The sequence below is a fragment of the Ixodes scapularis genome, unplaced genomic scaffold (assembly GCF_016920785.2).
Source record: "Ixodes scapularis isolate PalLabHiFi unplaced genomic scaffold, ASM1692078v2 PGA_scaffold10__122_contigs__length_95168666, whole genome shotgun sequence".
Classification (NCBI taxonomy): domain Eukaryota; kingdom Metazoa; phylum Arthropoda; class Arachnida; order Ixodida; family Ixodidae; genus Ixodes; species Ixodes scapularis.
In genome coordinates, this window is record NW_024609836.1 from 26,873,898 (window position 1) to 26,886,125 (window position 12,228).

Genomic DNA, 12,228 nt, shown 5'->3' on the forward strand with positions numbered 1-12,228 from the left:
TACAGCCCGGAACTCGCGCCATCAGATTTTTGGCTGTTTTCCAAGGTAAAGGAACATCTGACGGGTACATGGTTTGCGTCCGACGACGAGGTTACCGATGCACTGCGCCGTTGGTGTCGTCAACAACCGCCCTTAGGACGGCATGCGGAGAGTAGTTATTGTCTCGGCAACATTGGGTAACATCTGTATATAGGCCGTACCATCGAAATAAACATCAGTTTTCGTTCTGAAAAAGGGTGTGAGAAACCAGAACCCGACGTTGCACCTCTCAATGTGATGACGGACGACGGCCAACGTGGCATCTTGATCGACCTAAAGGTCCAGACAATGAGTCCGCGCTTTCTGGTAGACATGGGATCGTCCCTGTCGATCCTCACAGAGGACGTTTATCCACGATAGTTTTGCAAGCGACTGAGCCTGGCATTACCATCTGTTACCCTGCTGGACTATTCATATCGCAAGATTGAAGTCAAGGGGCGGTTCATTGCTATAGTTACAAGTTAAGAAAAGTTTTCGAGGGAAAGGAAAGTTGGGGGGAGGAAGCAGACAGAATGCTGGAGAAAAGGAGAGAAAACCTCCTCCTCTCTTTAGCGTTTAGTCTGCTTCCTCTTCCCCATTCTTGCTTTCCCTCCAAAATATTTTCTTAACCTGTAACTGACTAACGTCCGGTACAAGCAGCTTACAACTGTAATGAAATGTGATGTGCTGACCAAGGGGACGACGCTTATTTGTCAAGATGCGAACTGCTATTTGCAACTTCACATTGAAGGAGCAACCCTGCAGTATCTGCATATGCAAGCTGAGGAAAACCCATTTCTGACCAAGTTGAATACAAAGTTCTCGCATTTATTTTCTAAAGAGCTGGATCTCGTGAAGGGTTTCGCTCATCAGGTCAAGCGACGGGAGGCAGTCAAGCCAGTCGATTCAAGACTGCGCCGGCTGCCGTTGGCGTTGTGGGAGGCTGTGCGTGTTGAACTCCGCCGATTGGGGCAAAGTGGCATCATCGAGCGAGTCGAGGCTTCCAAATGGATCTTACCAGTTGTGGTCATAAAAAAAAAGAACGGCAGCATTAGTCTCTGTGTGGACTTACGCGAGCCTAACAAGGCCATTATAGTGGGCGGATTTTCACTTCCTCACAAAGAGAAGCTGCTCCGCCAGCTGGCAGGTTTTACACATTTCTTGAAGCTGGATTTGACCTCGGCTTATTACCAGGCTAAACTGGCAACAGAAAGCCGGGAGTTAACGACATTCGTCACGGTTTCAAAGGGTGTGCTTCGGGTTGGCATCGCCTCCTGCAGAGTTTCAAAAGGATGATGACCGCTCTCCTGGATGGCTGCAGAGGAGTGCATTGTTACATCAACGATGGGATCGTATTTGGAAAGTCGGAGGTGGAGCATCAAGAAAATTCGTTGAAGGTCTTGCACCGCATTTCTGCTGCTGGACTTCAGCTGAACCAGAAATGCGACTTCAACGTGCAAATGCTTGACTATCTTGGGCACGCTGTGAGCGCGCATGGACTATTCCCTTTGCATTCTAAAGTTGAAGCTGTGGCCACGGCACCTGTACTGCAAGATTCAGCGAATTTGCGATCCTTTTTGGGACTTGTGGGCTACTATGCTAGATTTTTGCCAGATTATGCAGAAATAGTGGAGCCGTTGAGAAAACTTCTGTGTCAAGATGTCCCCTTTCAGTGGAACACGGAGTCAGAACAGAGTTTTGAGCAAGTCAAAGCGTTGCTGTCCACATGTGGGGCAATCCATATGTTTGATCCTGCACTGCCTGTAGTCATCACTACAGGTGCTTCCGTGCATGGACTAGCTGCTGTGCAGTGGCAAGGGGTTGATGACAATTTGAGAACAGTGGCATTCGCATCACGAACACTGTCGCTGGATAAGCAAAAGTACTCTGTGGGGAAAAAAGTGAAAGCCGCTTACAACTCTTTGTAACGCCGAATTAGAGCGCAGCTCTTGAGGAGGAGGAGGGAAGGGCACTGGGGGGGGGGAGTTAAACTAACCAGGGGGGTCACGTGACCTTGGGGGGTCACGTGACCCGACCCCCAATGCCGATGATGTCATCACTGACGTCACTGATGGCGTCATCAGTGACGATGACGATGCGGGTACCGATGACGTCATTAGTGACGTCACTGATGACTTCACCAGTGATGATGACGATGATGCGAATGTCGGTGACGTCATCAGTGACGTCCCTGATGACGTCATCAGTGATGATGACGATGACGATGCGGATGTCGGTAACGTCATCAGTGATGATGACGATGACGATGCGGATGCCGGTGACGTCATCAGTGATGATGACGATGACGATGCGGATGCCGGTGACGTCATCAGTGATGATGACGATGACGATGTGGATTCCTTTGACGACATCAGTGACGTCACTGATGACGTCATCAGTGATGATGACGATGACGATGCGGATGTCGGTAACGTCATCAGTGATGATGACGATGACGATGCGGATGCCGGTGACGTCATCAGTGATGATGACGATGACGATGTGGATGCCGGTGACGTCATCAGTGATGATGACGATGACGATGTGGATGCCGGTGACGTCATCAGTGATGATGACGTCATCAGTGATGATGACGATGACGATGTGGATGCCGGTGACGTCATCAGTGACGATGACGTCATCGGGGGTCACGCGACATCGGCGGGGATCACGTGACCTCGGGGGGTCACGTGACCTCGAGGAGGGGGTCACGTGACCTCAGGGGAGTCACGTGACTCCGGGGGATCACGTGACCTCGGGGGGGTCACGTGCCCCCACGAGGTCACGTGACCCCGGTGGGGGGCTCGCGCGGTGCATTATGGGACATTTCCCATGATGCACCGCGCGGTTACGCCGACGGCGACGCTCACGCCACTCAAGCCGGAAACGGGCCCCTAAGAGCTGCGCTCTAAAAAGAGGCTCTCGCAGGCCCACGTGCAGGCTCTCGCCTGCACGTGGGCCTGCGAACACTGGCACGTGTTACGTTGGGAAAGGAGGTTTAAGCTACGCACAGATCATCAGGCGTTGGTGACTTTGTTGTCTTTTCAGGAGAGTGGCCGAAAGTCGCTTCAGATCTCAAAGTGGAGTACTTTGTGGATTACTTCAAAGTGAATTATGAAGTGGATTACAAAGTGGATTTATAACAATTTCGAACTGGAAAAATGCCGAGGCAGTGAAAACAAAGTGGCAGATTCCCTCCCAAGGGTGCCATTGCCTGCTGGTCATGAAGAAAGGGAAATCGTATCGTTCATGTCATTCTGTGTCACGAAGCACGAACTGCAAGAGGCCGGTCGAAAAAAACAGATATTGCAGCCGGTGATGAACTATATTTCTACCAAGTAGACAGACAGGAGTGGCTTGGATTGCAGTTTCGAGTGCGAAACGAGTTGGCTGTGGTGGACAGCTTGGTGTTGCGAGAACGCCTGGTCATCCCCGCGTCGTTAATGGGCACCATAACTGATCTGCCTCATGATTCCCATCCGGGTGTTGTCAGGACTAAGCAGAATCTCCGAGAGAGATATTGGTGGCTGCTCTTGATCATCAGGTGGAACAAGCTATCAGAAACTGCTGTAAGTGCCAATCCGTTAATAAATCTGCCAAACCCATGACTGCAACACTTCAGTCGATACCGCATCCAGAACGGGCCTGGCAGAAGCTGACAGTAGACGTGATGGGCCCGTTCACAAGAAATCGGAAACGGACACGAGTATGCGTTAACTCTGGTGGACTTTTATTCAAAGTGGCCAAAGGTGTGCTTTGCATCGGTGGTGACGTCGCAGTACCCGGATGAAGTGTTGACAGATCACGGATCACAGTTCATGTCGGCAACCTTTGAGGACTTGTTGAGGGAACGTATGATTCGTATTGTCGCTCGTCTGTCTACTACCCTCAATGCAACGGACAAGTGGAATGGTTCAACAAGGTCTTTAAAAGATTTATTGAACTAGCAGCTCTGGAGCATCGACCTCTTGAAGTAGCCATCATTGAGTACCTGAGTGTGCACAGGTGCACGCCTCATGCCACTACGGGAGTGCCTCCGGCTCTGTTACAGCATGTGTGTGTTCCTCGATCCCGGGTGGATATTGTGGGCTTCCCGTCGTCTAAGCTCTTTGTGAACCCTGTCTGGGAACTGGACGACTTTCGAGCACGAGCACAGCAGCGGCAGGCCTACTGAAACCGTTACGCAGACTAGAGGGGTGCCAGGGCGTCCATCTTCAAGCCTGACGACTTCGTCAGGGTCCCCAAGCCCAACTTAGTAAAAAAGAAGGCATCAGGCTAGACGGAGCTTATGCTGATCACTGGCGCACATGGACAAAGTTCCTATACCTTGACCGACAACCGCACTTGGAATACCTCGAAGCTGGCGGCCTGTCGTGAAGTTGGGGAGCATCTGTCAGCGGCTCCGCAGCAGACGCTCACAACACTAGAGTCGGCTGATGCCGCCGTACCCGTGTCAGTTCCAGTGGCACTAGAGGTAGCGCCGGGTAAAGGCAACACAAGATTGATCAGATCCCCATCGCAGCGAAAAAGACCTGCGTGGCTGCGAGACTCTGTTATCTTATACTGTTTTACTTCCTGTTCTTGAGTTCCTTGTCTTCCGTGTGTTTGTGTTTTGTTTTGTTTTTTCGGAAGGGGAAGATTTTGTGTCGGCAACATTGGGTAACATCTGTAAATAGGCCATACCATCGAAGTAAGCATCAGTTTTCGCTCTTTTACTCGTTCGTTCGTGACGCATCCGCTTCTTCCTGGTCGCCCCTCAAAGCCGGGATACAATAGTAGTTCACCGCTAGTGGAATTGCATCGGCGCCGGCAGGGACTATATGGAAAGGTTATGTGCTCCTGGGAAGGACACCCAAACTTTTAAGTGAATATACCATCCTTCAATTGTATCCCTAAACAAAGAAATTACAGCCCAGTAGGCAAGACTTATTAAGGTCTTGCCTATTACGCTCAATGGGACAAGCCCTACTTGTCCCCTTGAGCGACAAATCAAGCAAGTGGCCATAAAAATGCTACTGAGCGGCACGCGCCGCTCAATCGTATGCTTAAACGTCCTTGCGGTCGTCCTAGAAGTCATTCTAGACCTCTAGGGCGACCTCGCTTGTCAAAGTACGTGAAAAACAAGCGGCGTCCGTCGCCGTTCTGGCAGAAATATGGTCATAAAAATACGTTATCAAGCGTCATCAGCGTGATTTCATCAAGCGTGATCGTACGTCATCAACGTGATGTCAACGCCGAAGTTCCTTATGCGAAAGGTATACGCTTCGCACGTGTGCGAAAGGCACGCTGTGTGGTTCGTGCGATAGACTGCGAGGCAATCTCGTGTACATCTACGGCCTCGACATCGGCAGCAGCTGGCGTCTACGTCTACGGCGGCTTCCGCAGGCAAACGTGGCCGCCCACGAAAATACGCCACAGCCTGACTAAATCACTGGCTAAATCGCCGAGATGCGATTTAGTCAGCAGTCACCTCCTTTCCACTTGTTTTATCTCTCGGCATTTCGAGCGCGGGGAGGAGAGGTAGAGCGGCTTCGCCTTCACGACCGAAATGGTCATTCTGGAATGACCCGTGACGTCATGGACTTCGCGCGCACAATTTCAAATAAAGATCTCGCCATCAATATTGCTCAAAACTTTTTTTCTCGTAAAATTTATTTTTTGACACACCTGTCCCAACCAAACTGTTCAAAAAAAGATTTTAATTTCTTTTCACGGGTTCTTTAAGTGTCCTCCTCTTGGCGTCGTCCTAGAGGTCGTCCTAGAAGTTGTCCTAAACTCCGTCCTTGAGGTCGTTCCAGAGGTCGTCCTATACGCCGTCCTTCATGTCGTCCTCGACATTGTCCTAGACGCCGTACTTGGCGTCGATCTTTAGGAAGTCGTCCTCAACGTCGTCCTGTACGTCGCCCTAAACTTTAATACGTGTACAAACATTACTTGAAAACATTTCTCCCGCTGGACTACAATGCTTTCGCCTTCCTACAAGTAAGCAGTCTTAAAGGATAGAACAACGAGACAAGTCGTTCTGCCCTACATACACACGTCCTTTCATGGCATCAAAAAAATCGCCAATAAGCTCACCATCAAAGTCGTCTTCTCTGCTCCTAGTAAGCTTGCCAACCTGTGCAAACAAGTGAACTCGCCTTATTCCCACCGAACGGTAAGGTGTACCAAGAAAGATCAGAACAGCTTCGTCGAGTTAGCAGAGGAGGTGGTGCATTTGTTTCCCCTTTCGTGTGGGAAAATGTACATAGGGCAGACAGGACGATGCCTTAATATTAGTCTCCGAGAACACAAAAAGAATAGCACCAGAGCAAACTCTGGCCACCTGGGCATACACTGCCGTGATTGTGGGTGCGAGATTCACCTACCATGTTGTACAATTTTACGTAGGCACAGTAATCAACTAACTAGAGAAATTATTGAAGCTGAGCACATCGTCAGGAATTATAAAAATTGTATTAGTTTTTATATAATTTTTGAACCTCACGGAAAAAGAACAAATTTTCTTGGCGTCTAGGGGATAGGTCCGCGTGATTCGGGAAATTTGGTACTTTCAGACGTAGAAGAAGAATAAGTATATAAAAATGAGTTGTGTCACCGTGGTTCGTTTGATTTTTTCTTTCTTTTTCGTGTGTAAGGAGGGAGTGTATGGTGTGAGTGTACTTTTGCAGTAGTAGAGTGTAGTGTGTGTTAATATGAGCAACCAACTCGCCCAAGCTGCTACGTTAACAAGTCTTAAAGGGATGCAAGAAAACGTTTCAGTGTCTATAATAAGTGGCGCACGATCTCTTCACGAGCCAGCAGCCGCCGCTGTAGGCGAGCGCACGCAACGAAATTGGCGTCATTGTCCCCCATTGACAGTGAAATGTGTGGGCTCCAGAGAAAAGGAGAATAAAGACAAGCTTTCCATCTCCACAATAGGGTCTAGTGTAAAAGGTAAGCGATTAATTGGTCTAACAATCACGTAGCTTTCACTTCTAGAGATGAAAAGCCTCTTTTTATTCTCCTTTGGCCCAAAGCCCATATATTTCGCTGTCGTCTTAAAGGGGTCACGAAACGATTTCCCTACTCTCTCCTTAGCTTTAATCCTCAACTCAAATGCGAATTGTGAAATCACGTCGTCGTGACATCCTTCGGCACCGGGGCGATGACTCCTAGCTTCCACCGTGCTTTTTATGCGCACCATAGAACTTGTCATTCCCCAGTGACGATAAGTTCCGTCAGGGCACTCATTGGTCACGAACGCGAATCCGAATATTCGTCGACGGATTTATTGTTGACGAGCGCATACATCCGAGTGAGGCAGTTCTCGTGCCCAATGCGTGAGCTGGGCTCGGCTGATGTCAGGTTGCCACCGCTGATGCGCTTTGGAAACCGCGGATGTATCATAGTGAAAAGGCGGGGAGCTTTCGAAGGAAAGAAGGTACAAAATAGTCCGCTATATTTTCAAATGTTCGTATCGAAAAGCTCGCTGTTGACTTTCTACACCCTTTCTTCTAGCCAACTCAACGATATGCGATTAGTAAGGTCCCAATTTAAATAATTTATCCCAGCCCAAAATTTGTTTCATGGCGAATGGGGGACTATGACGTCAATGTCGTAGCGTGCGCTCGCGCACATCAGCACCTGCTGGCTTGTGGAAAGAACGTGCGCCACTTATTATGGGCACTAAATTCTTTGGTTCAGTATCCCTTTCAGTGTAGTCGTGTTGATCACCCCTCGTATATAGTGGATAGTGGGATATGTTTAGGGGGGTCCTAATCGCGAGACACAACTGTAGTTCTTTAAGGCGCCTACAACCATACTCTCGCAGCTTTTTTTTTTTTAATTCCTAAATTGCTACAGCCTCCTTAATACACGCAAACAAATGAAACTGCCACAATAAGAAAAAACTGAAAAATATCGTTTTCTTGACATATTGGGAAGTGTTCGCTGGACGTTTTCCGCCCTCCGCTACGCTCTCCGCAACGAAGACGCACCCATCGCGCATGCGAGTCGCTAGCCATGACTGCAGAGTTCCGGTTCTCGTAGTGGGTTACGGAGAGCATTGCGGGACGGCGGAAACGTTCTACGAAGACTATGACCTTGTTCCCCTAGTTACGATCTTTCCTGGTGCTGCATAGTGTGTGGCGGTTCAGTACGGCAGTACGCCACGCAGATGTTGATGTTCAACCAGGGCATAAGCATTTTATAGAGCACGTGTGTTTTCTGAAGGAATGCATGTATAAAACTTAACAACCAAGCTCTAAGCGTGTGCCACTTCTTGAGGAGATGACCACACCAAAAAACACATAGGAGACGACGCGGATGGGACAGATTGTCCCGTCTGTGTCATTCCCTTTTCGTCTCCTCTTTCTAATTGTACACAATAGCCACCACCAGGCTCAAATAGTACAAGTTTAACACCCAAACACGCTTGGAATTTTGACGACAATTAGGTTGGTTGATGCGCTTAGCATTTTAAGTAAAAAATTATGTTTGTGTCACTGCGTTTAAAGTCAGGCAACGAAGAAAAATATTCGGCAGCGACCTTTATCTCCCAACCCCTACAATGCATAAAACTCCGTATGTAAGGCGCAATAGTTTAAAATTCTTTACAAGACATTGAACCGTCGTTTCGTTGAGTGAAGAACCTTTTCTTTTATCGATCTCTCCTTTACTGATATAGAGCAAGGAAATTGGGTGCATAGGTCACCTGACGTCATTTCCCCACTAAATTTGCGGGGAAACTAAATTGGTAACCATGTTGAAACAACCTGAGACTGGGGTAGAGATGAAGCACCAAATTGGTGTTTCACAAATTTTCATAACCGTCTTTTTCAAATAACTTTTACGGCTTTGTCTTTGGTCCACCAGGCCCTGTGAATATTTGCATCCCTCGAGAATGGAGAGCGAATTCCTGCCGCCGCAGCTAACAACTAACAATTTCGATTGGTGTCGAATTAAAGCGGAGCGCTCTAAATGCTACCGCTGGCTTATTTTTTTATGAAAAATCACAGCTTCTGTTTTATCGATATTATTTTAATGAGTTGCTATACCCCAGCATTTTAATATTTAATAAAGTCAAATTAGCCGGATCGATAAATTCGTCACCGGTCTTGTAAGAAAACAAAATATGCTGGCATCATCCGCATAGGTCAAAAACTTCGCCTACTCCTTTGTATTAATATTACAATTAATGTAAAAAATTAAAGAAGGGCCCGAATATTCTACCTATCGGAGCAGCTGATGTACATTATAGTAGAAGAGTAACAGTCAATGTGTAAATATTTTTGGCGATACTGTAGGTACAACTTTAAAAGCAGCAACGCATGTCCTCGGATGCGTTGCTGTTTTCTTTTTTTGTTTTTTTAACTGTTCACTCTCTTGTATAATGCCCCTTGGGCCTTCAAGGAATAATAAATGATGATGATGATGATGATGTCCAAGATTTGAAGTTTTTAAATACCTCATTACTAAGACCGTCAAATGCCTTTGCAAAGCATGAAATCACTCCAAGAACTATATTTTTAGTTTTCAATATTGTTCTAATTATTTTTCTATTGAGTAATGTTGTTTCAGTTGAACCTTTCCTGAAACCAAACTCCGACGAAATTAGGGGATCCAATATATCCGAAACACTATTGATCAATTATAAAGTATTTTTTCTGAAGCTTTACAGAAATTTGTAAATATAGAAATAGGTCTACAATCTCCTAACTTATTTGTGTCACCTTTTTTTTTTTTTTATAGAAAAGAAACTTTTGTCATTTGCATCCTTCTGGGGAACACAAACCTTTCATAAAAGAGACTAAAAATGTACTTTCACATGGGAAAATTAGGTAATAATTGGGCGAATTGTCATTGCATCATCATCACATTTAGCGCGATATTTGAGGTACATAACCAGATTACTGATTTTCAAATTAACAATTACGTTTAAAAATAGAGCTTATGTTTCTTCGACAAACACATATACAAGAGCCAGTACCACCGTCGTTACCAGCTAGACTAACTAAATATTTATTCAAGACGTTTGCCAACACACTGCCAGTTAAATTAACACCTTTATGATGCAACGGTGGGTGGAATTTAGCACAGGAGCGACTTTGAGGAGTAAATCTAGATGTTTCCATATTACGTCAGTGCGACCATTGACCGACGAAAAAAGGGAAAAGTAGTAATTGGCATTCCTTAGCTCTTTAGTTATGTTATCAAAGTACGGCTTAATGTCCTTTAGAGCATCCGGGTCACGTGTCCTGGTGAAGCAATTAACTGGTACAATGTGTCGGAAAAACAATTTACGTCGTATTTTTTATTGCAAAAATACACTACTCACCGCCAAACCCTCATCCTCCACCCAAATGTTTTGCTAGCGGTCCACACCAGGTCCCAAAGCTTGGGAACAAACCGCTATCTCAGTAGAAAGTTATAGAGGATTTTCTGCAAACTTTAATGGCAAAATGGGGCCAGTTTCTGCCAGTTTTTAGTAACTGCCACCATTCAGCCCCATGTTTTATAAATAAGAGGTCCATCGGCCGCAATTTTCCGATTGAAAATTTCAGAAAATCGATTATAACTTTTGAAGAAGAAAAATGCTACTTCGGAAACTTTGGCATCTGGTTTGTACTGCTAGGGCTACATTTGGCCGGAGAAGGGGCGTTCAATGAGCGTTTTATTTTTAGGGCAAAAAGATGCAATTTCTTAGACAGTTTGTGCATCCTTGTTTTCAGAAATTTTGACAAAATGGAAACTTCTTCATGGTTTCACACCGCCACCATACTTTAACGTCACCTTTATTGGTAGCGTCTTTGGTGGCGTGTGGTGGAACCCCACCGCAGCCATATATTTTGCCTGTGAGTTCGTTGGTAGCGTCCTTTCACGCCACCCTTGTTGGTAGCGTGGCCGAGCGGTCTAAGGCGCTGGTTTAAGGCACCAGTCTCTTCGGAGGCGTGGGTTCGAATCCCACCGCTGCCATATTTTTTGCCTTCAAACTAAACGTGTCAGTCTTTTTTTTTTTCTTTTTTTTTCTAGATAAAGCGTTCTTTTATTTCATCATGAACCACTAGCCCAGCTTTTCAACCCTGCTGTACTTTCACGCCACCCTCGTTCGGAAACGTGAGTTTGAATCTCACCACTATCATACGTTTCGCCCCATTATGTCAAATTTTAAGGCCGTACAAGCCTTCACTGTTGTCCCACATTTCCTTGGTAATAATTTGTTTAATGCTTCTGTTACCATATTTTCTGGCATGTTTTTACGCACCAGCACTGAGAAACGAAAGGCCTTTTTTATGCGTTTTTGTACGTTCACTTCCAAATATTTCCCATAAAATGCCAGCATAACAAATGGAAATATATCTGAGTGTGTGAGTGATATAGGTATATTGCCGCGCTCGTAGCTGGCCAAGTAGGCAGCGCGGCCATGGCCTAACCCACGCGAAGAGCGAGGGCTCGACTCCTGGGCGCGACCTGTCTTTTATTTATCCTTGCAATTTAGTGTTCTGGTAAATTCGATAGGCTCTGTTGAATGTTTGAGGTTTGAATGTTCTATGCGCGAACCTTCTACGTCGATTGTTCCAGTAGCCCACGCGTGTACAAAAGGGGTTACGCGTGGCAAAACCGCAGTCAGTCTCGCCACCAGCGCTCAATCCTGCTGTTTCATCGACATCGATGCCTGCGACGCTAGCGTTTCTCTATTTTGTTTTGGCAGAAGTTCGCCGCATTAAACGTTTTGTTTCTTCAGTTATTCACAGCCTCATCATTTGTCCTTCGTAACAATATTAAGCAAACAAATATTTCATTGGATATATTTGCGTTTCTGCGGATCGTGTATTTTATATTAGAAGTAGTTGTAGGCGAAAGCAGCACACCGGGTAAAATGCACAGATATTGTTTTATTTTAATATTCTATTAAAAACCTCCTCTAGCCTTAGCATATTTTAATGTGTAATAAAACTAGCCATTTATCAGGAAATTGTGAGCAAGTGCAAAACACGGTTAGGATTCGTTGACACATTTTCACTGCAGCTATCAAGTAAATTTTGCTTTTTTATGACGTCACAGTGTTCCATGATGTCATGTGACGCGACGTCCCGTGAGGTCAGAGCATTTCCTCTAAATATAGGGGAGATCATTAGAAAGCTCCAGCAGATCGTTCCAACTTTTTTATGTTTCTTTTTTTTTTTATGATTACGATTGTCCTTTATTTTAAATAACGTTTCTGTCGAC

The 12,228-nt window shown here is 46.1% G+C and overlaps 1 non-coding gene across 1 annotated transcript; it reads left to right on the top strand.

Annotated features, from left to right (window-relative positions):
* The first annotated feature begins 10,892 nt into the window (after window positions 1-10,892).
* Trnal-aag lies at window positions 10,893-10,974 on the top strand. Its single transcript has one exon. It is a non-coding gene; the product is annotated as a tRNA-Leu (tRNA).
* The last annotated feature ends 1,254 nt before the right edge of the window (window positions 10,975-12,228 follow it).